This window comes from Vombatus ursinus, unplaced genomic scaffold, assembly GCF_900497805.2.
Source record: "Vombatus ursinus unplaced genomic scaffold, bare-nosed wombat genome assembly UNPS02014799.1, whole genome shotgun sequence".
In the NCBI taxonomy this organism is placed as follows: Eukaryota; Metazoa; Chordata; class Mammalia; order Diprotodontia; family Vombatidae; genus Vombatus; species Vombatus ursinus.
The window spans coordinates 53157404-53178388 of NW_020954577.1; the positions used below are offsets into that span (position 1 = coordinate 53157404).

The following is a 20985-nucleotide window of genomic DNA, read 5'->3' on the forward strand; positions in this document are numbered from 1 at the left end:
CATCTCATTAAAATCAATCCAATGTTCTCACCTGTCAAACCCTTTTTGGATCCTGGCTGCCTGTCATCCAGCCTGTTGATTGGCCAGGATTTCATTTGGTACCGAGGGCAACGAAAGGACAGAAAGTGCAATCTGGAGCCTTAATTGAAGATAACAAGTTTTGAGCTGTCCTAACTGCATTAAGCCATGGAAAGGTCGACGTCCGGCCTGAGGTGGAGGCACAGAGTGGGGCCTTGGCTTGACTGCTAATGAGCTGCATGGCTCGAGCCTCAGTTTCCTCCTCTGTAGATGTTTACAGGCAGAATGGGAATGCCCGGATTACCCAACTTGGATTTATTGGGATAATCAAACAGAGCACTGGATGCCAAGCCCTCTGCAAAAAACCGGCCACGTTGGGAACAGGGAGAACCTAACAAGTTCAAGTTCAAGGGGCTAGCACTTGGCTAGAAGCACTCACTTTCCAGATGGACAAGTATCTATCCCAAACCTGCTTGGCAGGAGACAGTGAGATGGGAGCGTCCAGCGTTACTTGGGTCTGCTCGTCTGGTTAGGTTACATGAGATCATGGATCTTATCCACATCCAGAGCTGGAAGGGGCCGGAGAGGACATCTACTCCAACCTCTCTTTCACACATAAGGAAACTGAGTTTCAGGGAGTTAAAATGCCTTGTCTCCAATGCCGTTGATTTCCATTCTACCAAGATGCTTCTTAAGTCCACACTCCGACAGTGCCTGTGGGCAAATCCTTTAACCTCAGTGTCCTAGGCAACCCTCGAAGACGATAGGGTGCAGGTGCTGATTTTCATTAGTGGAGAAGCTTTTCAAACTTGGAGTTCCCTACCTTGATAAAATCACACATCTGGACCAAATCCCACTTTGTCTGCCCAATTTTCAGTTCATTTGCGTGCATTGTTACACTGTTGGGTCAGACTGAAGAGGATTCCAAGGAAATGACTTGGGCAGGGTGTATACCATACCATATCTCTGCCCCTCCCAATGTTACCCTTGTAGGGGATAGCTCTGGCCTGAGGAGGGAATAAAAAAAATAACAACTGGTGTAGGGGGTGGGAGTGGGAGCCGAGCATAATTTGTTGGCAGGCCCTAGGGTGTGGCACAGTGGAATATGTGTGTGGAGATGATGCCATCCTGCAGATGTCAGAACAGCTGCCCTCACCAGGTGGCTTGTTGGACATAGGCACTGAGCTTTCCCCCTTTGCCTGGCATCCCATTGTCTCATACTACCCCTCCTTCCAGCAGAGTTGGCCATGGGAAGGGGAAAAAGGAAGGAGGAAACAGAGCCTCTTCCTTCTTCCAAGGTCTCTCTTCTCACACAGGATGAAGGGCTCAGATAGCCTGACTCTGGGTGGCCACCAAATTTTGCTTCAGTTTTTTGTGTGCCTAAAGACCCACAAAAGCATACTTTGTGGACCTAAAGACCTCACACATCTGGAGGAGTGTGTGTGTGTGTGTGTGTGTGTGTGTGTGTGTGTGTGTGTGTGAGAGAGACAGACAGACAGACAGACAGAGAAAGAGAAAGAGAGAGAGAAAGAGAGAGAGAGAGATTTTGTCTTTCCTTAGAAGGCGGAAGGGAGGAAAAAATGAAGGAGAAGAGGCATAGATAGCAAGGGGCTTCTTTATTCCCTGGTCTGCTGCCCCACATGGCCGGCTATAAAATCTCTGAAAGAGGCTAAGTACCTGTTTGAAATCCTAGCCTCCAGACCGCATGATCTGTTTGGTTGTTCGGAGATCCAGGGCTGAAAGGAGCAGCAGAAAAGGGAGCGAGGGGGAGCACCAGGGTGTGGGGCCCAAAAGCAACAAACAGTAATCATCTGCCTTTTGATGATTTGATGATCCCCCAGTGGTGGAGGATCAAAAAAATAAAGAGAAACGGGGAGCTGCCATCCCGAGTCGGCTTGTATTTCCCCACAAAGGGCCAAGGTTTGGGAAGAGATATGCCATGTACGCAAGTAAACTTAATACAAGGCAGAGTGAGGCAAGGTCAAGGAGCAGAACCCACAAAATGGGCAGAGACTTGGAGAAGGGGCAAGTTGCTTCACTCCTCTGGGCCTCAGTTTCCCCAGCTGTGGAATGAGCGCATTGGCCTAGTTGACCTTCCAGCTCTAAATCTACGGCCCTTAGAACTCCAACATTAGGCAAAGGTTCCAAGGACCATGGAATGCTTGACCTGAAACTGTCATCTAAAGCAAACCCTCATGTTAGAAGTGGGGAAAATAAGGCCTGAACAGGGAAGTCACAGGCCGAGAAATCAGAGGAAGGCAGGGTGTGAACCCAGGAGTCCTCACACTCTACATTTGGGGCTCCTTTGGACATTACAGACTCCTTGCTTGCTTACAAAGAGCCCATCATATTGAGACTTTGTAGGGCCTGAGGTAGGCAGCAACCTTTCAAAGACGGCATCTGGTGGGTTTGTGGGTAACAGAAGCTGGTATTCAGCCTGCCCCCAGCATGCCCCCTTCTCTCCAGTAACAGGAAGAACTCTGGGTCCATTGTCAACTCTGAGAAAACCATTGGTCCGGTTTCACATCGGTTCTAGTTGCCTGGGAAAAAATATCCTTAATTAGATTGTGTAAGGACCAGTATTTGCACATGGCTATGAGGCACACTGAAAAAAGCCCTGAATTTGGAATCAGCCATCTTGCTCTCCAATCCTGACTCTGATGTTGACTGCCTTGTCACCTTGGGCAAGTCCTTGGGCCTCATTTTCCTCACCTGTCAATTAAGGGGATAAGATTTGATGGCCCCCAAGATCCCTTCCAGTTTGAGCTTCATAAGCCCCAGAGGGAGGGAGAGAATGTTTTCAGCTGTAGCCAGGGATGTCTAGGAAAGGTTTTTAGTGGATGGGGCCGCTGAGCTGAGCCTTAAAGGAAACTACGGATCTGGAAAGTCTGAGGGAAAAGTGTGAGTATTCCCAGGTCCCATCCCACAAAGCTCCGTCTCCTCTTACCTCACGGGGTTGTCCTTTGTAACTTTCTCCCCATAGCTCCCATCACTCCCATTGCGGTCTCTTGCCCAGTCTCAGAAACCAGCTGCCATTTTGGAGCTGGGAGAGCTCCCGAACGGGTGATGACAAGAGGGTAAGGGGCCCACAGCCTTATGACGTTGACAGAGACGTGTTGTTCTTGGCATCCAAAGTGGAACATGGCATGCATTTTTTTTCTACTGGATGGTTAGGGTCCCTGGGCACGGCCACTATGCTTGTGTTATGGGTAACACAGGCATTTACTGGCCTGCTTGAGAACCACGCAGGCCATTGTGTCTATGGGAAAGTGTTTGTCAAGTTCCAAACAACTGACCTAACACGCTGACTTTTGGAACACACCCCATTTGTAAGGAAGCCAGAGCCGAGGAAGAAGGGACCATTGTCTGAAAGGCCCGAACAAAAGAATCTGGTGACTTGTTAAACCAGGTACCATTTGAGGAGACAGCTGGGCTTTTGGCTACAAGTGTGCATCTTGGCCTATTTGGCTCAGTATAAAGAGGGAGAAAAATCACATTAGCCTCCGAATCATGCGTGTCATGGACCATTCCTGGGAAAGCATCAGTCACCACTCCATAGCCCATTTGCTGTCCCGGGCCTCCAGCTCCTTCTCATCTATTTCTCAGCCCACCACTGTCCCACGTCAGTCTTAAGTTGCTACCCCTTAAATTTGCTTATGGGAATCACTAAACCCCAAGTGTTTCCCAAGGATTTCATTCACCTCAGCCTGTAGTTCATTAACAGATACCAATCTCTGAGTACCTAAAGAGGCTCATGTCAAGAGGCTCTATGGTATAATTGGGAGTGAAGGGGTTACCAGAACCCATGCAATGGAAGAAGGCTAATCGCTCACAGTTCTGAAGGCATAACCCTAGTCCTATACCAGCCAAAGGCCCTCTGACAACTCTGTAGCCGCTTCCTGCCTAATATTCTTCTCTTACTCATTCATTCAATAAGCCAGACACTGTGATAAGCACTGGAGATACAAAGGAAGGTAAAACACGGTTTTTGCCCTCGTGGAGCTTGGTCTAATGTGGGAGACATGCCAACAACTGTGTACAAACAAACATATACAAGATAAATTGGGGGTAAACTGAGGGAGGGTGCTGGTATTCAGGATTGGGAAAGGATTCTTGGAGAAGGTGGGAGTTTGGCTGGGCTCTGAAGGAAGCCTGAGGAGTCAGGAGGGAGAGATGAGGAGGGCGCACATCCCAGGCACGGGTGCTTCTCAGAATGGAGAAGAGTGTCGTGTGTGAGGAACGGCAAGGAGGCCAGCCCTAGCCACTTACTATGTGCCACGCAAAAACGAAACAGTGCCTGCCTCCAGGGATTTCACATTTGATTCTATTCTTCTTGGTCTACGCCTTAACATTTGCTCCGCTATTGCATCTCAGTCATGGTCAGAGCTGCCCTTACTTCACTGAGCTGTGATGCCGGTGAAAATGCCCAACATTAGGAGACGTGTCAAGTGAAGGATTCAGACACATGGGGAATTTCGGGAATTTCCATCCACATGTGACACTTACCATGAATATCAGTCTTTAAAAGGTGAACACAAGGTTAGAAACAAGTCCTTGAATTGTGTTTTCTTCCCATCTCCCAAAGGCACCCCCCTTAGGAATGAGGAAGCAAGGACTCCGGTTAAGAAGTCAGTCAATCAGCACGAGTTTATTCAACACCTTCTTCGGTCAGGCCAAAGGAGATAACAGTTCCAAGGAGTTTACAGTGTAGCAAGGGAAAGAAAATGGATACAGACAAACGTTAAGAGACAACGTACATACAAAGTAAATGCAAAGTAATTTGGTTGGGGTTGGGGGGTGGTCAGGAAAGGCCTCCCCAGGAGCTGTGAAGGAAGCCAGAGAGGCTCTGATTGACTTGGCCAAGGTCATGTCCAGGCAAGGGCCGAACTCAGGTGTTCTGACTAAATTCAGTGCCTTTGCCAAGATGCCAGGCTACAAACTGTGGATCAAGCATTTATTAAGTGCCTACAATGTGCCAATCGAGCAAGGATCTTATACTCTCCTGGGAGTAGATCACACCTTTTCTTTACCTTTCTCTGCTCTCCAGATACTAGGCAGAGCAGAGATCCTCATTCAGTCCTAGAATCCTACATGTGCCCAAAGCTTGAAGGGAAATGAAATGGACAAGATCTGCCCCATAGGATTTCATTGGAACCGGGAGCTGTCCCAGAACTGGGAGCTCATCTGGCCACAAACCTGCTACCCGAGGCAGGACTGACCTGCCTCTCCGAAGCGCCCGTGGGACACAGTAACAGTCACATTATGGGATGACTAACTGTGATAGACTTAATTCCTCTCAGCAACACAAGGATCTAAGACAACTCCAAAAGGCTCATGATGGGAAATGCTGTCCACATCCAGAGAAAGAACTGTGGAGTCTGAATGCAGATCGAAGCAGACTATTTGCTCTTTTTTTGGTTTTGTTTCTTCTTTCTTGTGGTTTCTCCCGTTGGTTCTAATTTTTCTTTACTACACGACTAATGTGAAAATAGGTTTAATATGAATGGATATGTTGAGCCTACATCAATTTACACCCCATTTGGGGGTGGGGGAGGGGAAAGATGGGGAGAAAATTTGGAACTCAAAATGTTATGGAAATGAATGTTGAAAATTAAAAGTAAATAAATGGCTTTATTAAAGAAAAAAAGTGCCCGTGGGCTGTGTTGGCAGCTGAAGCCTCTTTCAGAGTAGGAAGAATATTGGAGCCCCATCCAGGGTGACCTCAGCCAAGGAAGCACCCTTCATTTGCTCATCTGTAAAGACGTCTCTGAGGCCTCTTCTAGCTCAGTTCTGAAGGAAGCTGGGGTATGGAACCAGAGCCTGGAAGAGGCTCTATCACTAGGCTTGGCTCCACTGTGTTAGGTTTTTTAAGGATGCTTTGGTCTAGATGAGCCACATTCTTTCCCAAATGGAACTGCACCTCAACCCCTCCCTGGAAAGGCTCCCTATCAGCTAAGAACAGCGCGGTGTGCATGGGACGGCACTACAGTGGAATGACAGAGGTCCCAACCCCAGATTTGCCACAGTTACCTGGAGACCTTAGACATGTCACTCAGCCTCAAGGGGTGGGAGGGTGGCGGAGGCCTGGGGGACCTTCGACTCATCTCAACTTCCTCTAATCCCAGGGCTCCCAGCAGGACTTCTGCAGGTACCACCCCTTCACGTTAGTACCTTGTTCAATGACGATGTGCTTTCTTTGCTTCTGTCTCATCTGAGGACCAGAACTGGCAAAGGAAAAACATCATTTATTATCTGGTGGGCCTGCAGGGCCCAATGACGAGCTATAAGACTCTCACTTAGTGAAGAGACAGGCTCTCCCCAATCATACCGTGCAGGCAGAATGCGCTTTTGGTCAGTGCTTGGCTGGTTTGTTTCTGATAAGTGACTCCGTGACATTCAATGACTTCTATGGGATTTCATTCCTGAACTGATCATCCTATCCACGCATCCAAGCTCGAGCATACGGACATCCTGCAAACTTAAGGCTGAGGCGGGCTTTGTTTTTCTTTGTTACTCCAGATCTTCCTGGATGGGGCTCGCTTGTCTTGGCCGTCTAGTTTCTGGCAATGACGACGTTCTGGAAAGGCCATGAGCTGGGATGCCCCAAAGTGGAGCTCAGCACCAGCTGCGGTGATAAAACTCTGGCCCTTGCTTCTACTCTGTCCCTTTTTAGCCCCCAGTTTAACTTGAGCGTCACCACTTGGTTACCTGATGACCCAGGCCAGCCTTCGGGCTGCCCCCTTATACCCAAGGAGTCAGGGATTCAACAGCAGCCAGCAAAGGCTGAGGAAAACTGCTTATGAGGTGGCATGTGGTGCTTTCCAGGGACTTAGACCCCAGGAAAGGGAAGCACAATTCACTCACCTTTAGCACTGGACCCAAATAGATCTCATAATGGACAGGATTTTTTGTACTTAAAGCATAAAACCAGATCAGCTGGAGAGGCCTGAGGCTCCCTTAGCTGCAAGTTCTACAAATTTCAACAAGCCTTGAGAATGTACAATCACCTCGGCCACAGCCCAGGAACTGATCACAAGAATCAGTCTTCGAGAAGAGGGAGTCATTCTCCTCATACTCTACTTAGAAGTCAGGAGAATGGTCTCTATTTCTGAAAGGGTTGAAAAAATAAAAAACCAACTGCCAAGCATTGAAACTAAAATGCTAGGTCCTTTACCTGGAAAACTCACGTTTGCAGAGCATCTGCTAAGGGTAGGAAATGACTCCCAATCAGTCTTTAGTTTTGTTTTTTAACGAGGGCCATTGCTGTTCAGTTTTAGGCTTTTTTGTGATAAACTGATCTCCTGGTCAAGCAGATGGTCTCATTTTCCTGACATCTTAAATATCCAAGAGAATGTTCGTTTGGCCTCAGGTAAATCCTTTAACCCATCAGAGCATGTGAACTATGCCCAATCAGACTGTGATTTTCATCCTTGGCCAAGTATTCCATTTCCCTTACAGCCCAGGTTAAATGATACCCCACTGACCCGTACCTGAAACAACTGGAAATTCACCATAAGCCTGCCTTGTTTTCCTCATGGACCTTGGGACAAAAAGAAGAAAATAACAGAATTATGCTTTTGTTCAGCTGTGAATGCAGGGAGGCAGGCGGGAGATATTCAATGCCCAAAATTAGCCCAGCTTTTCCTGGGCTGCCAATACCGTGAAAACCTGCTGGTTGCACATGGTCTTAACAGAGGCAGCCCAGACAATAACACAAACTCCCCACAAGGGCCTATGCCCCCATACTCAAGCTCCAACCTGGGCTTCTAATGGGTAAAGAGAGTTCACTATGTCCAGACCATCCCAACCCTCCCACTCTGCTGTCCATGTCATTAAGGCCACCCCAACCCTACCACACTGCTCTCCAGTGATATTCCTGCTATGCTCATACTACCAAGCACATAAACCCAGATTACCATTCCTGTAAAGGATTTGTCTACCACATATCCCGGGGACACCAGTCTTAGGCCCTGGAATTTCCCAAACCAAAATATCCCTCTCTGTGACTGGCCACCACCCTTCTGGATGGACATCTCTCCCACGAGACACTAAGTTCCTTCAACTTTGAAAGCTACAGGCTAAACTTCTGATGCATTTAAAAGAAAATTCAGCTGTACGTAACAGAGACCTGCAGCTTCACAACAGTCATCATTTTCTGTTCTATTACACAGACAAAACTGCTCATTCTATTTGGTGTTTGTTAAGGTCAGAATACAAATCAATTTTTAAAAATAATATAAGCTCCTTGTATTTGTACCTCCAGAATTTAGCCCAGTGCCTGGCTTATGGTGGGTGTTTAGTAAAGAAACAAAAGACAGCTCCTGCCCTGAAAGAGCTTCTGATGGAATGATTTTGTCAGTTCTTTGCCCCAAGGTCTTGGAGGTCAGAAGGGCTGAGCTAGAATTCAAACCCTAAGCCTCTTATCTCCACCTCCTCTCTCCCAGCAGCCCTTCTCTATCCCCAAGAAAAAGTCAGGATATTTTCTTGTCAGTCTGGGGGGTTTATCTGTCCAGTAGAAGGGGAGCTCCTTCAGGGCAGAGGCCATTCCATTCTGACCTTTGTACCCTTAGCAGAGGAGGCTTCCTCCCTCCCTCCTCCAAGAGGACCTAGGAATTCTGAAATACCGATGTCTTTTGAGGCTCTGGGCAGGTTCATTTAGCTAAGAGATAAGAGCTAGCTGGGGGCCTGCCCTCCCATGGCATAGACCAGGTCCTGGCCTGGCCAGACTCACATTCCTCTTGCTTTCCCTTTGCAAATCTGCCCTGACTGCAATCCCCTGTAGGCTGTACACTCTACTATTACAAAAGAAAAGTATCCAGTCAAAGGGCTTACCTTTTCCATGAGAGTAGCACTGATTAGATGGAGACTCTTTTGGTTGTAGCATTGAAGCAAGAGAAAGTGAGGGTTTGGAGCGTTCTGTTTTTGTTTTTCATTTTTTCAAACCCAGAAAGAGAGCCCCAGATTCAAAGTCTGTGGTCTCTCTGCTCTAACCACACTGGGCTAATCCTGGCACTGGGCTAAACCTACAATGGGCTAACCCTGTCCTCCCAGAATTCACCTCCCCTGGGCACTTCCAATTCTGAAATCAATTTTCTTAAGGTCATTTCTGTAAAATGAAGGAGTTGGGCTACAGCAGGCCTTTTTAGACCCCATAGACACCCCTACCCCCCATCATTTGGGCAATCTGGTGATGATTAGGGACCCCTTCTCAAAATGTTTTCTTTTTAAGTTCATAATTGAAAGGAATGCTCGATTCAGTTAGAGGCTAGTGAAAATAAAGATTTTTTTTCCCATCCAAGTTCATGGATCCCTTAAAATCCATCCAGTCTGTGGAGCTCAGGTTAAGATCCCTTGGATGTCAAAGGAACCCTCCGAGGCAGTATTCTGTGGTCCAAGGGCACGTGTAGGGGCACAATCCAAGTCAAAGTGTGCTGCGATGGCCCATTTCGAACCTTGCCAACAGTTAGTTTCCAGGGCACAACTTTCCAAGCCCACTCTGTCCAGAATCCCAGCAGGACTGGCCACCATGCTGACCAGAAAATGACTGCTTCATGATTTCCCTTTGCTGGAGTTCCTAACGCACACCTCTGTCTTTCTCTCCCTCCCTGCTTAAAGAGTTTGTGCTTAAGAGCTCTAGCAGGGGGGAGTCCCTCCCAGACCCCCTCTTGACCAAACTTCACAATAGCAAACAGGCTGTAAGTGACTGTGTAGGAGAAATCAGCTGCCTGTTGTTTGTAAGGGCCCTTTAAGCTGAATGCTGCTCCAATCAACGGGTCTTTTACCCTCCCGGCCCCAAAGTGGAGGTGTAATTATCTCTATTATCCAAGACTGGACTTCACGAACAGGAAAATGGCTCGAGAGATTTGGCAAAATGGATTTCAGGATCATAGAATTTAGGGGCAGAGTGGCCTTGGAGGGCATTTCCTCCCACTCCCTCATTTTACAGAGGAAGGGAATCAAGGGCCCTGGGCAGTGACAAACCTTAGCTGAGCTAAAACTCTCTTCTCCAGACGGAGGTTTGGGGTGCTTCTGGGGTTCTCAAGGGGCAGCTTAAGGTAGTGCAGAAGCCCAGAGACCAGGTGTGAATTACCCAAAGTTACAAAATTGTGGGAGAGTTGGGATCCAGACTGAGGGCGCCTGACTCTTCGTGCAGAGTTCGTTCTCCCATTCCACGATCTATTTATCCTGTCTATCCCTTGCTAAGATCACAACATTTAGAGCTAGAAGAGATCTCAGAGATCACCTAAGCACAACCCTCTAATTTGACAGATAAGGAAACTGAGGTCTAGAGAAGAAAGGCACTTCAATTCCCCATGCTCCAGGCACAGGCAGTCTTGGCTAAGACTGAGCTGCAGGGGTGGAAAGCACTGCTGGGAGCATCTGGGAGTTAACTACCCCAGTGAAATCACTGGGCCTCTTCTAGCTTTCATGTCCTTGGAGGACAATGCAGCTGTTTTCAGAGATCAGCTGTCCAGCCAGAAAGAAAGACATGACTTTTCTAGGAGAGATACTAGGTCCCTGAGCTTTGCCTTCTGCTGGTATCTGCTTAGGGAGAACAGACAAAGGCCTAGAAAAATCATGACTCAGAAAGGGGTAATTAAGCTGCCTTTAAAATGGGGGTGGGGGTAGGAGGAGACACAGTGTAGTGATATTCAAGTCCCATCTGGAAATGGGAAACAGGCAGGTTTGGTTGTGGTTTAGACTCTGTAAGGCCAGGATATAATGTCCTCTTTCCTCCCCAAGAGGTATGAGGAGATGGGGAGCCCTGTGCTCCAGGACCCAAGGCCCACTGGACTGGGCTGTGAAGGCACCATAAGGCTGGGGTGGGAGAGAAAGGGGTGCTGGAACCATCGTGGCCTTGGCCATAAGGTCGGGGGGGGGGGGGGGGCGGGGGGGGGGGGGGGACCTTGGGGGGCAGGGCCGTGGGGGGGGGGGGGGGGGGGGATACAGGGGAGCACGAGGACCTTTGAGTTCAAGCACCATGTGGGTTTGGAGGAAAGGGCTTCCCTCTGGCACGCTGTTTTTTTAGACATGAGCCTGAGCACCCACCACGTGGGGCCTCAGTTACCATGTGGGCTCTCTGGGGTAGGAAAGAAAAAGGGGCTCAAAGCACCACCTGGCTTCCCTCCTGGGGAAGGGAGTTAGGGGTCAGGACATTACCTGTGACCTCCCTCCTTGGGAAAGAGGATGTGGGGCTCTGGTCACCATGTGGCCTCCTCTTTGAAAAAGGGGGTAAGGGACCCGCAGCCCCATGTGGCCTCCTTACTTGGTAAAGGGGATCAGAGGCACAGGGTACCACGTGGCCTCCATTTTGGGGAAGGAGGCAGAGGGGCTCAGAGCACCACGTGCCCTTCCTCTTTGGGAAAGGGGCTGAGGAGATGCCAGCCCCCGGCCCCACGTGCGTGTGCTTCTCCCTGGTTAGGCTCCTTGGGCCTAGTGCAGGCAGGGCCGTGAAGCTGACCACCTTCCCCCCAACTCTGTACCTCGCCCCCGTGCCCGCTCTGGCTCCTCGGGGGGTGAAGCCCATTTAAGGTCGTTGGAGGGGAAGCAGTTCACTAGGAGTGCAGGGATGGCAGGAGGGAGGTCGGAGGGGCCTGGGACAGGAGGGCTGAGCCCAATTACTTACCAGTGAGACCCCGCGCGGGGAAGGGGGGCCCCTTGGACGCCCCCCGCCCGCCCCAGGGCCTGCCCCTCAAAAGCGTCCGGTGCCTTGGAGATGTAGTGGCCATGCGCCCAGGTGCGCCTGGGTGCCCAGTGGAGCCAGCTGCGCGCATCTGGCCCAGAGGCTGCAGAGGCGCCCGGGCGGGGCCAAGCAGACCCCCCCCCCCAGCTCCGCCTCCCAAGGGTCCCCGCCCTGGCCCCCGGGACTTTGGGCTGACTTTCCAAAGCTCCGGCCCGCCCCAGTCCCGGGCTGAGCTCGCGAAACTGACTCTCGCTTGCCCCCTGCTGTCCCTGGCCTTCAATGACACCGCTGATCCGCCCGGCCGCCACCCTTCTAGAGGCTCTCGTTGGCTAAGCTGGGCAGGCCAGGGCTGACCGAGGCCTGGCATGGGTGTGGCCCCCGTCTCCACCAAAGGAGCCCCGTGGCTCTGGGGAGCTCCGATCCTAGCATTTGGAGCCCGAAAGGACCACGGAGAGCAGCCGGCCCACACCCGTCCGGTGACAGAGAGGGAAATTATTTATCCAGGGTAGCCCATCCCTTAAGGAGCTGTGCCAGGACCCCCAGCTCCAGAGCTACTTCTGAGGCTTGAATCAGGACTGGCCTGAGGCCAAGTGGTAAAGTGTGTGAAGCTGTGGGAGCGAGCTCCGCGTTTCTAGGCGATTTCGCACCCACTTTTCTCAAAACTTCTTCCAGGAAAGGGGCTGACGTCAGTCTTTACTACCAGGATGGGAATGGGTAGCCAGGTTTCTGGTGCGGCCACATTCTCACCCTTCTGTCTGAACGTGCAATCAAAAACGAGGTTCTCCCAGAGCAATATCAATTCAAACAATTCAGTTAAATGCAACCAGCATTTTAGCAAGGGTCTGTTATGTGTAAGGCTCTGTAAATAACAAATGCGAATTAAATTAAGTAAAAGAGCCTGCTTCTGCTGCTGTGTGACCGGCTGTCACTTCTCTGGGGCTCAGTTTCCTCATCTGTAAAATAAGGGAGATTTGGGCTAGATTACTCCTGAGACCCTTTCCCTAAATTTCTGATCCTATACTTTGAAGAAGGAAGGAAAACTAACACCTGGGAAATTAAAACGGGGTTTAAGGCATCAGAAAGCAGGTGGGACGCTGGGGAGGCTTATCTTAGTAGAAGAAGCTGGCAGGCTTTTCCCCCCAATCACGTCTTTCCAGATGCCAGATTAGTCACCACCATGTGATGCCCAAAGTTCTAGGAATTTCTTTTCGATCAAGGTTTTTAAAAATACATTTTTTTGATCCTCATATTTCAATATAATTGGTTTTCTTTGTAATCCTATGTATTTTATTTTATACACTTAAAAACATAATTCTGAGAGGGGCTCTATGGGCTTCACCAGATTGCCAAAGGGAGTCATCACAACACGTCATCATCACTAGCATTTATATACTACTTACTATGTGCCCAGCACTATCCTAAGTGCTTTACAAATACTGTCTCATCTGATCCTCATAGCAACTGTGGGAGGTAGGTGCTATTATGATTCCCATTTTACAGTTGAGGAAACTGAGGCAAACATAGGTTAAGTGACTTGAGCCCAAGGTCACACAGCTTGTTCGTATGTAAAGCTGGGTGGGGAACCCATGCATTAGGGAAACTGCAGTCAGATGCAGACTTATTTGCCGTTTACTGTTTGGTGCAAATGTTAATGTTAACCACAGAAAGTGGTTGGGTAGCTAGAAGGATAACCGACTATATGGATGATGAAAAGGATCCCTTTGCTGTGGCTGCTATTGGCACTTGGGTCATGGGCTGTTTTCCAGGTGTAGAGGCCCATTGGGCAGCCTGCCTTCTTGGGAAAAGCCAGGGAAGCATTGCTTGGTCAAGTATGGCTTTCCTTGTTCATCAGAATCCAATTCAGTACAAGATCATTGTGTCAAGTCCTGGGCTTGGTGCTGGGAGAGAAAGACAATAAGCAAAAGTCCTTTGCCCTCAAGAGACTTCCTTTCTACCGGGGTATCCCCTCTGATAGAAATAATCTCAGCCTTGCAGTACCTGCCGGCCTCACAATATCTTCAGGTAGTCCTAGACTACCCAGGCAGTCCCAGGAAGGCGATATTTCCTCCCTTTTGGCTCCAGAAATACACTGACCTTCCCCTAGATCAGAGCTTGGAGCAGAAGGGGTCGAGAGGATCATCTTATCTAATCCCATTGGAAGAAGAAGAAACTGAGGCTCCCAGAGGTCCAGAGTTTTGTCCAATGCAAGTGGGAGAGCCAAGATTTGAACCTAGGGCCTCTGACTCCAAATAGTACAGCTTTCCACTGCCTAATTCTTTTATATGGCACTCATTTTCTGCATATTCTATGTATCCTTGGTTCAGTTGTAGAAAATATTAGAAAATGTAGAAAAAATGTATGTAGAAATGTATGTAGAATGTAATAGAAAATGTATGAAATGTATGAAAAAATATATATAGAAAAAATATTTACACATAAAGGGTGATACCATAAGCAAATTAAGAGAGCATGGAATCATTTATTTGTCAGATTTATGGATAAAAGAAGAACTTAGGACCAAAGAAGATATAGAGAGCATTACAAAATGTAAAATAGATAATTTTGATTATATTAAATTTAAAAGTTTTTGAACAAACAAAACCAATGCAGTCAAAATTATAAGGAAAGCAGAAAGCTGAAGGAAAATTTTTGCAACAAATATCTCTGATAAAGGCCTCATTTCTCAAATGTATAGAGAACTGAGTCAAACTGATAAAATTGCAAGTCATTCCCCAATTGATAAATGGTAAAAGGATACGAACAGGCACTTTTCAGACAAAGAAATCAAAGCTGTCTATAGTCATATGAAAAAATGCTCTAAATCACTATTGATCAGAGAAATGCAAATTAAAACAACTATGAAGTATCACCTCACACCTATCAGAGTAGCTAACATGACAAAAAAGGAAAATGTTGGATGTTGGAGGGTATGTGGGAAAACTGGGACACTAAAGCACTGTTGGTGGAGTTGTGAACTGATCCAACCATTCTGGAGAACAATTTGCAACTATGCCCAAAGGGCTGTAAAACTGTGCATACCCTTTGATCCAGCAATACCACTGCTAGGTCTATATCCCAAAGACATCTAAAAAAGGGAAAAGGACCTATTTCTACAAAAATATTTATAGCAGTTCCTTTTGTGGTGGCAAAGAATTGGAAACCCCCCATCAGTTGGGGAATGGCTAAACAAGCTGTTGGTATATGATTGTAATGGAATATTATTGTGTTACAAGAAATGACAAGCAGGATGATTTCAGAAGAACCTGGAGAGACTTTCATGAACTGATGCATAATAAAAGTGAACAGAATCAGGAGAACATTGTACACAGTACATGTTCGATGACGAACTGTGAATGACTTAGCTATTCTCAGCAGTACAATGATCCAAGACAGTCCCAAAGGACTAGTGATGAAGCATAATATCTGCCCCCAGAGAAAGAACTGATATTGATTGAATACAGACTGAAGCATGCTATCTTCACTTCCTTTTTTTTCTTTTATTCAAGTCTTCTTGTATGAAATGACTAATATTTAATTGTTTTATATAATTGCACATATATAACCTATATCTGATTGCTTACTCTCTCAGGGAGGGGAGAGAGGGAGGAAGAATAGAATTTGAAACTCAAAACTTTAAATAAAAATGTTTAAAAATTGGGGGGTGGAGAAAATTATGTATATATGTATGGATATACACACAGGCACACATAGATTGTATATAAATACATATACAAACATACATATATACATCTATCTTTTTTTTTTTAAACATAGGAAACCTGTCTGTAAACCTGAAGAAACCAGCTCAAAATCTGAAAGTCATGGAAAAGAAATATGTTTGAAATGTTCCTGGACTGGCAGTGGTGAGAGGGGGAAATAAAACCCACTTTTCCAAGTCAACAAACGTTTATTAAGCACGAGCTCTGTGTCTGAGTCTTAGCACAGGCACTGTACTAAGTTCTGGGAATAAAAACTGGAGTAAAATGAAAGACAATCCCTGCCCTCAAGGAGCTTACATTCTAACAGAGAAAGATAATACCCAAAAGGGACCTGGAAAGGGGTGGAGAAGGAGATCTGCCGGCACGGTGGGGAAGAGACATCTAGGGAGCCAGGAGTGGAGCTGGGAGAAGCGTGAAGAGGGAGCCCGGCTCTGGCCTGGGCACCTCCTTTTCAGGAGGCACTCACCAATCAGAGGACAGACCACAGCGGTGACGGGTTTTTTGGCTGAGAAAGGGATTGAGAGCATAGGCCACAGACACTAACTAGTAGGTCTTGAGTAGACCAGAGAAGGGGAGGCATCTTTCAGGGTGAGAAGCCCAGAGAGTCAGGAGCATAGCCTGTGGAGCAGTGAAGGTATACTTTTCCAAACTGTTATATTCAAGAAGGTGAGTTGTGTTTTGTTTTGTTTTGTTTTTTACAAGGCAAGAAAATATTTTATTGTATGTTTCCCAAAAGTAGAAAATGAAATGAACCCAATATACCACACTGTAAACACTTCTAATAAGTTAACACAAAGTGAGAGCAAAGACAATGTGATTTTAACCTTTGTATTCCCAGCACCTAGTACAATATCTGGTACACAGTGGGTGGTTAATAAGTGCTTGATGATTGAGTGGAAGGAGTGAGCCTGGGAACTAGGGACATGCAAGGATTCTTCTTAAAGAGTTATTCCTGGTGTGTACCCCTAAAAGGAATTTATTGTGACAACTTTGAAACAGAAGGTGAAGAAAGTGAGCTTTTAAACACAAATATTTGTGTTTATTTCAAGTTGGGGAAGATACCAGAAATGTTTCCGAAGGATAAACCATTTATGCAGTCAATTCTGGAATGTCCACATAGGGACAAACACCAAAGTAACCCACACTTGCTGTTACTGGCAGCATTGGGAACATTCCGCCTTGGACAAGGACCAGGGAGTGGTCTCTTTTTTTCTGAGCAAGTGTGTCTTGCTGGGTATTAAGGGACAAAGTTGTCAATCCAATAGATTGGGGAGGGGGTTCAAATATTAAAAACCAGCTTGTTAGAAAGTAGAGGTCAGACTGTTCTATTGGAGAGATTACCTTCCCAAATGCCTGCCTGTAGAATGAAGAAAGGCAGCGTGTTTGACTGATGGCAAGCTTTAAGGCCTTGGACTTTGGCTTAGTCTCCATACAACGCAGCCGTGACTCATATGTACCATAAAATGCTAGGCTAACACTATGGAATAGTGCCTGTAACATTCCGTCCTCTCCCTTTTCCAGCCCACTTGGTATATATAGCCCAACAGCTGCTCCAGGTTCTTGGAAACCTTGTCATGGCATATAATGGCACATCTATTCCTGAAATCCACAACTGAAACATACTTCAAACATATAAAAAGTCATTTATGTTGGCCCATTTCCTCTCAAAGAATCTATCGACTGACAAAGATTTATTGACTGCATACCCCGCATCCCACCTCTCAGCATTCTGGCCAGTGTTGGCCATATTCTATGCATCAACTTTCATCTGAGACCATCAGTGCTCTTGTGGCTCAGCTGACCCATAGCCAGCAGCTCCTTCCCCCCAATACCCCAGCCCCTGTGTCCCCAAACTCTTTCCTTTGTTGGCTTTTGTCACACCACAGGAGGTTGCTTCTCTTCCTTCCTGCCTGACCCATCTGTCTCCTTTATTGGCTCCTTCTCCGGTCCCAGGAATGTGGGCACCCTCTTAAGTTTCAGTCATTGGTGTTTTGCTACGCTTTGTCCTTGGGAAATCTGCAGAAATCTCATCTGCTCTCCTGGCTTCGAAATCATGGAGCTCACTTCCAAGTCTGTCTCACTCAGCTCTAGCCCCTCATCCCCAGCTGCCTGCTGGACATTTCCAAATGGAGGTCCTGCCATCAAACTCACCAGTCATCTCGGCCAGAAGCTAATCCATTTCAAAATGCTGTTCATGCTCATTTGCTTGAGGGATTAGACCCTCAGCCTATGAAGTCATTCATTATCAAATCAGTTATTTCTTGATTGGCATGCTATTCAATGGAGGATTTGACTATGAAATGAGAACATGCTAAGGCTGATTAGAAGGACTCTGGGAGAGGTCTGGACATGCAATCTATTAGGACTTGGCTTTAACCAGGTGTCCCTAAGAGCATCCCACTAATTGGATGTAGGGGAAGGGGCACTGGGAGAACCAGGCAAGCCATGTACAAGATGGCTCCAGAAGGCTAGGGATGGGACCTGGGAGCTCTTAGGGGAACAAATACCTTGTACCAACGCAAGTTGGCAGGAACTCTTGCTACTAATGCAAGTTGGCATCTCCCCTGACACCTTTGACAACCTTAGAGTTACCTAGAGTACGGGGAGACTGACTTGACCAGGGTCACACAGCCAGTATAAGTCTGGGGAAGGACTTGACCCCAGGTCTTCCTGGCTTTTAGCCTCTATCTACTGTACCACACGGTCAACTCTGCCTCTGTCAACTAATAATGGCAGTTAAGCTTAGATTGACTGTCATCAAGTGTTGATTCTGCAGAATAAAGGATACAATGCACATTTCATTCTCTCCGTAATGAGGTAGCGGGCTGTGGGGGTAGAAGCTCGTCCACGTGGCCAGCCTGGGTTGCTCTGGGTACCTCAGGCACAACTGTTTTTCTCTGTTACCAGGGAGGGGTGGAGTCTACAGTACATGGCTGAACTTGGAAACGAACAAGGTATTGGTGAAGGGGGTGGGGATAAAGGAGAGGAGAGGAAGAGAAAGAGAGAGGAAGAGAAAGGGAGAGAAAGAAGAGAGGGAGAGAAAGAGGAGAGGAGAAGAGAAAAAAAGAGGACAGATTAAAGGAGAGGGAGAGAGAAGAGAGGAAGAGAAAAAGGAAGAGAGATGAGAGGAAGAGAAAGAGAAGAGGAGAAGAGAGAAAAAGGAGAGGAGGAGGAGGAGAGGAGAAGAGAAAGGAGAGGAAGAGTGAGAAAAGGAGAGGGAGGTGGTAGCATGGTGAAAGAGTGGCATTGTGGACAGAGGGCCCTTCTCAGAGACTGGAAGACCTGGGTTCAGCCCTATTTCTGATAAACACTAGCGGAGTTATCCTGGGACAAATCACTTAATCTCTTAGTGCCCAAGGTATCTAAGAAGTAAGTTAGTTACTGAGGAGTTGTGAGTCAGTGGAGGGCATTTCCACACCCAGAGTTCTCTACATTGAGGTTATCATAGGTCATTTTCCTCCGAGCTGACTTTCCTATCCTTGTGCATGGGACCTGTCCCTGTCCTTGGAGGCGCCTGGCTTAGTGTCTCAGAGCTTTCTCCCAGCAGATACTGGCAGTTCTTCCCATGTCATGTTCCCTAGAGTATCTCCTCTTTTCTTTCCTCTCGTTACCACCCTGGCTCTGTCTTTGCTTAAACTCCGCCAGGGGCCTCCCTCTTAACTGGGGGCTTCCTGCCTCAACTCTTGGGTTTGTTTTGTTTTGTTTTTTAAGCATCGAATCACCTCCAGAATTAATGAGGGTCATCAAGGTGTATCCTCCCTCATACCTATTTCCCAAAGCATTTAAGGTGGTTTACAAAAGCCAAAATGCTGCAGAATGGAGCATTTAAGGATAAGAACAGAAGGGAGGTGATGGGAGAAGAGCAGTGAGGGCAGACGCTGCCAGGGACGTGGAGGGCGCTCATCCCAGCCGTTGGGCCTCGACATTCCTGGCAGGGCAGGCAGAAAGGGAAACACGTTGACTTACATAGGAATCATTGTCCCACCAAAGGAAGCATAAAAATTCATTTGCAGAAAGAAATGTTTTTCCTGGAAAGCCAAAGAGGACTAGTCTACGTGGCTTCTCGTATAAAGGGGATTGTGTTGCTACAGTGGCAAATGTCTTTAGCTATGGTATTACACAAGGCGGACGTCACCCAATGCACAATCCTTCTCTTGACACTCACTAAAGGTGTAGGAAACACCACTAAATAGGGATCCAGGGAAGACGTGTGTGGGAGGCATTGGAACCACATTTTTCTGGTCCTTTGCTTACTAGTCATCTATAGGCAGCTGTGGGATCCAGTGATGGCTCTGGAGTCAGGAAAACACTAAGTTCAAATCCAGCCTCAGATACGTCTGAGCTGTGTGACTCTGGGCAAGTCACTTCACCTCTGTTTGCCTCAGTTTCCTCAGCTGTGAAATGGGGATAATGTTTAATAGCTTCTGCCTTGCAGGATTATCATAAGGATCCAATGAGATGATATTTGTCATGTGCTTAGCCCAGGGCCTGTCACATGGTAGGAGCTATGTAAATGTTTATTCCTTTCCCTTTCCTTCCCTTTAATAAAGGGTACAAAATAAAGAATTTAGATGAACATAGTGTTAACATGTGTCCAACACTAGGGGAATGTTTAAATTGTGTTGCGTTAACGTAAGGGGAGACAATCAATACTGACAAGTGTAAGGAATACATAGAAATACAGAAGGGCCTCTGTGAAATAATGCAGAGTGAAAAAAAAATAAAGGTAGAACACCGGAATATACATTCAGTCCCATTGGGAAAATTAAGTGAGCTTGGGCAGAAAATTCCGATAGGGACTGGAAAGCGTTCATACTGAAATGCCTTCATTTACACGTAAATGGTCACCAAGCACCAAGTTGAGGTGTTTGGAGTGAAGTCCAATATTGTTTTTCATCAAACATTAAATATGCAGTATATGTAATCCTTCCGTGGCAGCCAGACGCCCCGGGAAATCCTTTGCTCACTGATGGTTTAGATAGAGCCACTTGGAACAGAAGTGCTGGTGAAAAGAGAGCCCAACCCGCTCTGTCCCTCACAGATGATTTTTTGTAGAGGACAGCCTCTAGTTGTCTGGGGCTAGTGGGGCTGTTGACTACAGATCAAGCTTAGCTCTGGACCTCCACTCACTCATTCACCACTCTACCTTCTCTTGGTTATGGTGTGTATCAGTGAATGCCAGTCCGTTGACCTTGACGTGTGTCTGCTTCTAGAAACACTGGAAGGATCATGTGTAGTGTGTTTACTTTTAGCATGAAATCAGTAGGTAAATTACTAGCACTTAATACTAAGGGAAAATGTATAACAATAAACCACGAGCATCCACCAAGTGGCTGCAAAGTGACGTTCAGTCGTTTTTTAGTCACGTCCAATTCTTTGTGATCCCATTTGGGGTTTTCTTGGCAAAGATACTGGGATAGGTTTGCCATTTCCTTCCCCAGCTCATTTGACAGATGAAGAAACTGAGGCAAAAAGGGTTAAGTGACTTACTCAGGGTCACACAGCTAGTAAGTATCTGAGGTCGGATTTGAACTCAGGTCCTTCTGACTCCAGGGTCAGAGCTCC

At 47.1% G+C, this 20985-nt stretch overlaps 1 long non-coding RNA gene and 1 other non-coding gene across 3 annotated transcripts; both read right to left on the reverse strand.

The window, feature by feature from the left end:
• Positions 1 to 1611: 1611 nt before the first annotated feature.
• Positions 1612 to 11748, reverse strand: LOC114050371. 2 transcript variants are annotated; one of them, XR_003569989.1, is made up of 5 exons: positions 11645 to 11748; positions 7509 to 7558; positions 6049 to 6242; positions 4525 to 4680; positions 1612 to 2558 (listed from the first exon to the last, which is right to left on the reverse strand). It is a non-coding gene; the product is annotated as an uncharacterized LOC114050371 (long non-coding RNA). The 2 variants fall into 2 exon arrangements; XR_003569988.1 differs by lacking the exons at positions 1612 to 2558; positions 4525 to 4680 and having other exon boundaries at positions 5452 to 6242.
• On the reverse strand, positions 7379 to 7455 carry LOC114050719. Its single transcript, XR_003570066.1, has one exon. It is a non-coding gene; the product is annotated as a small nucleolar RNA SNORD93 (small nucleolar RNA).
• Positions 11749 to 20985: the final 9237 nt, after the last annotated feature.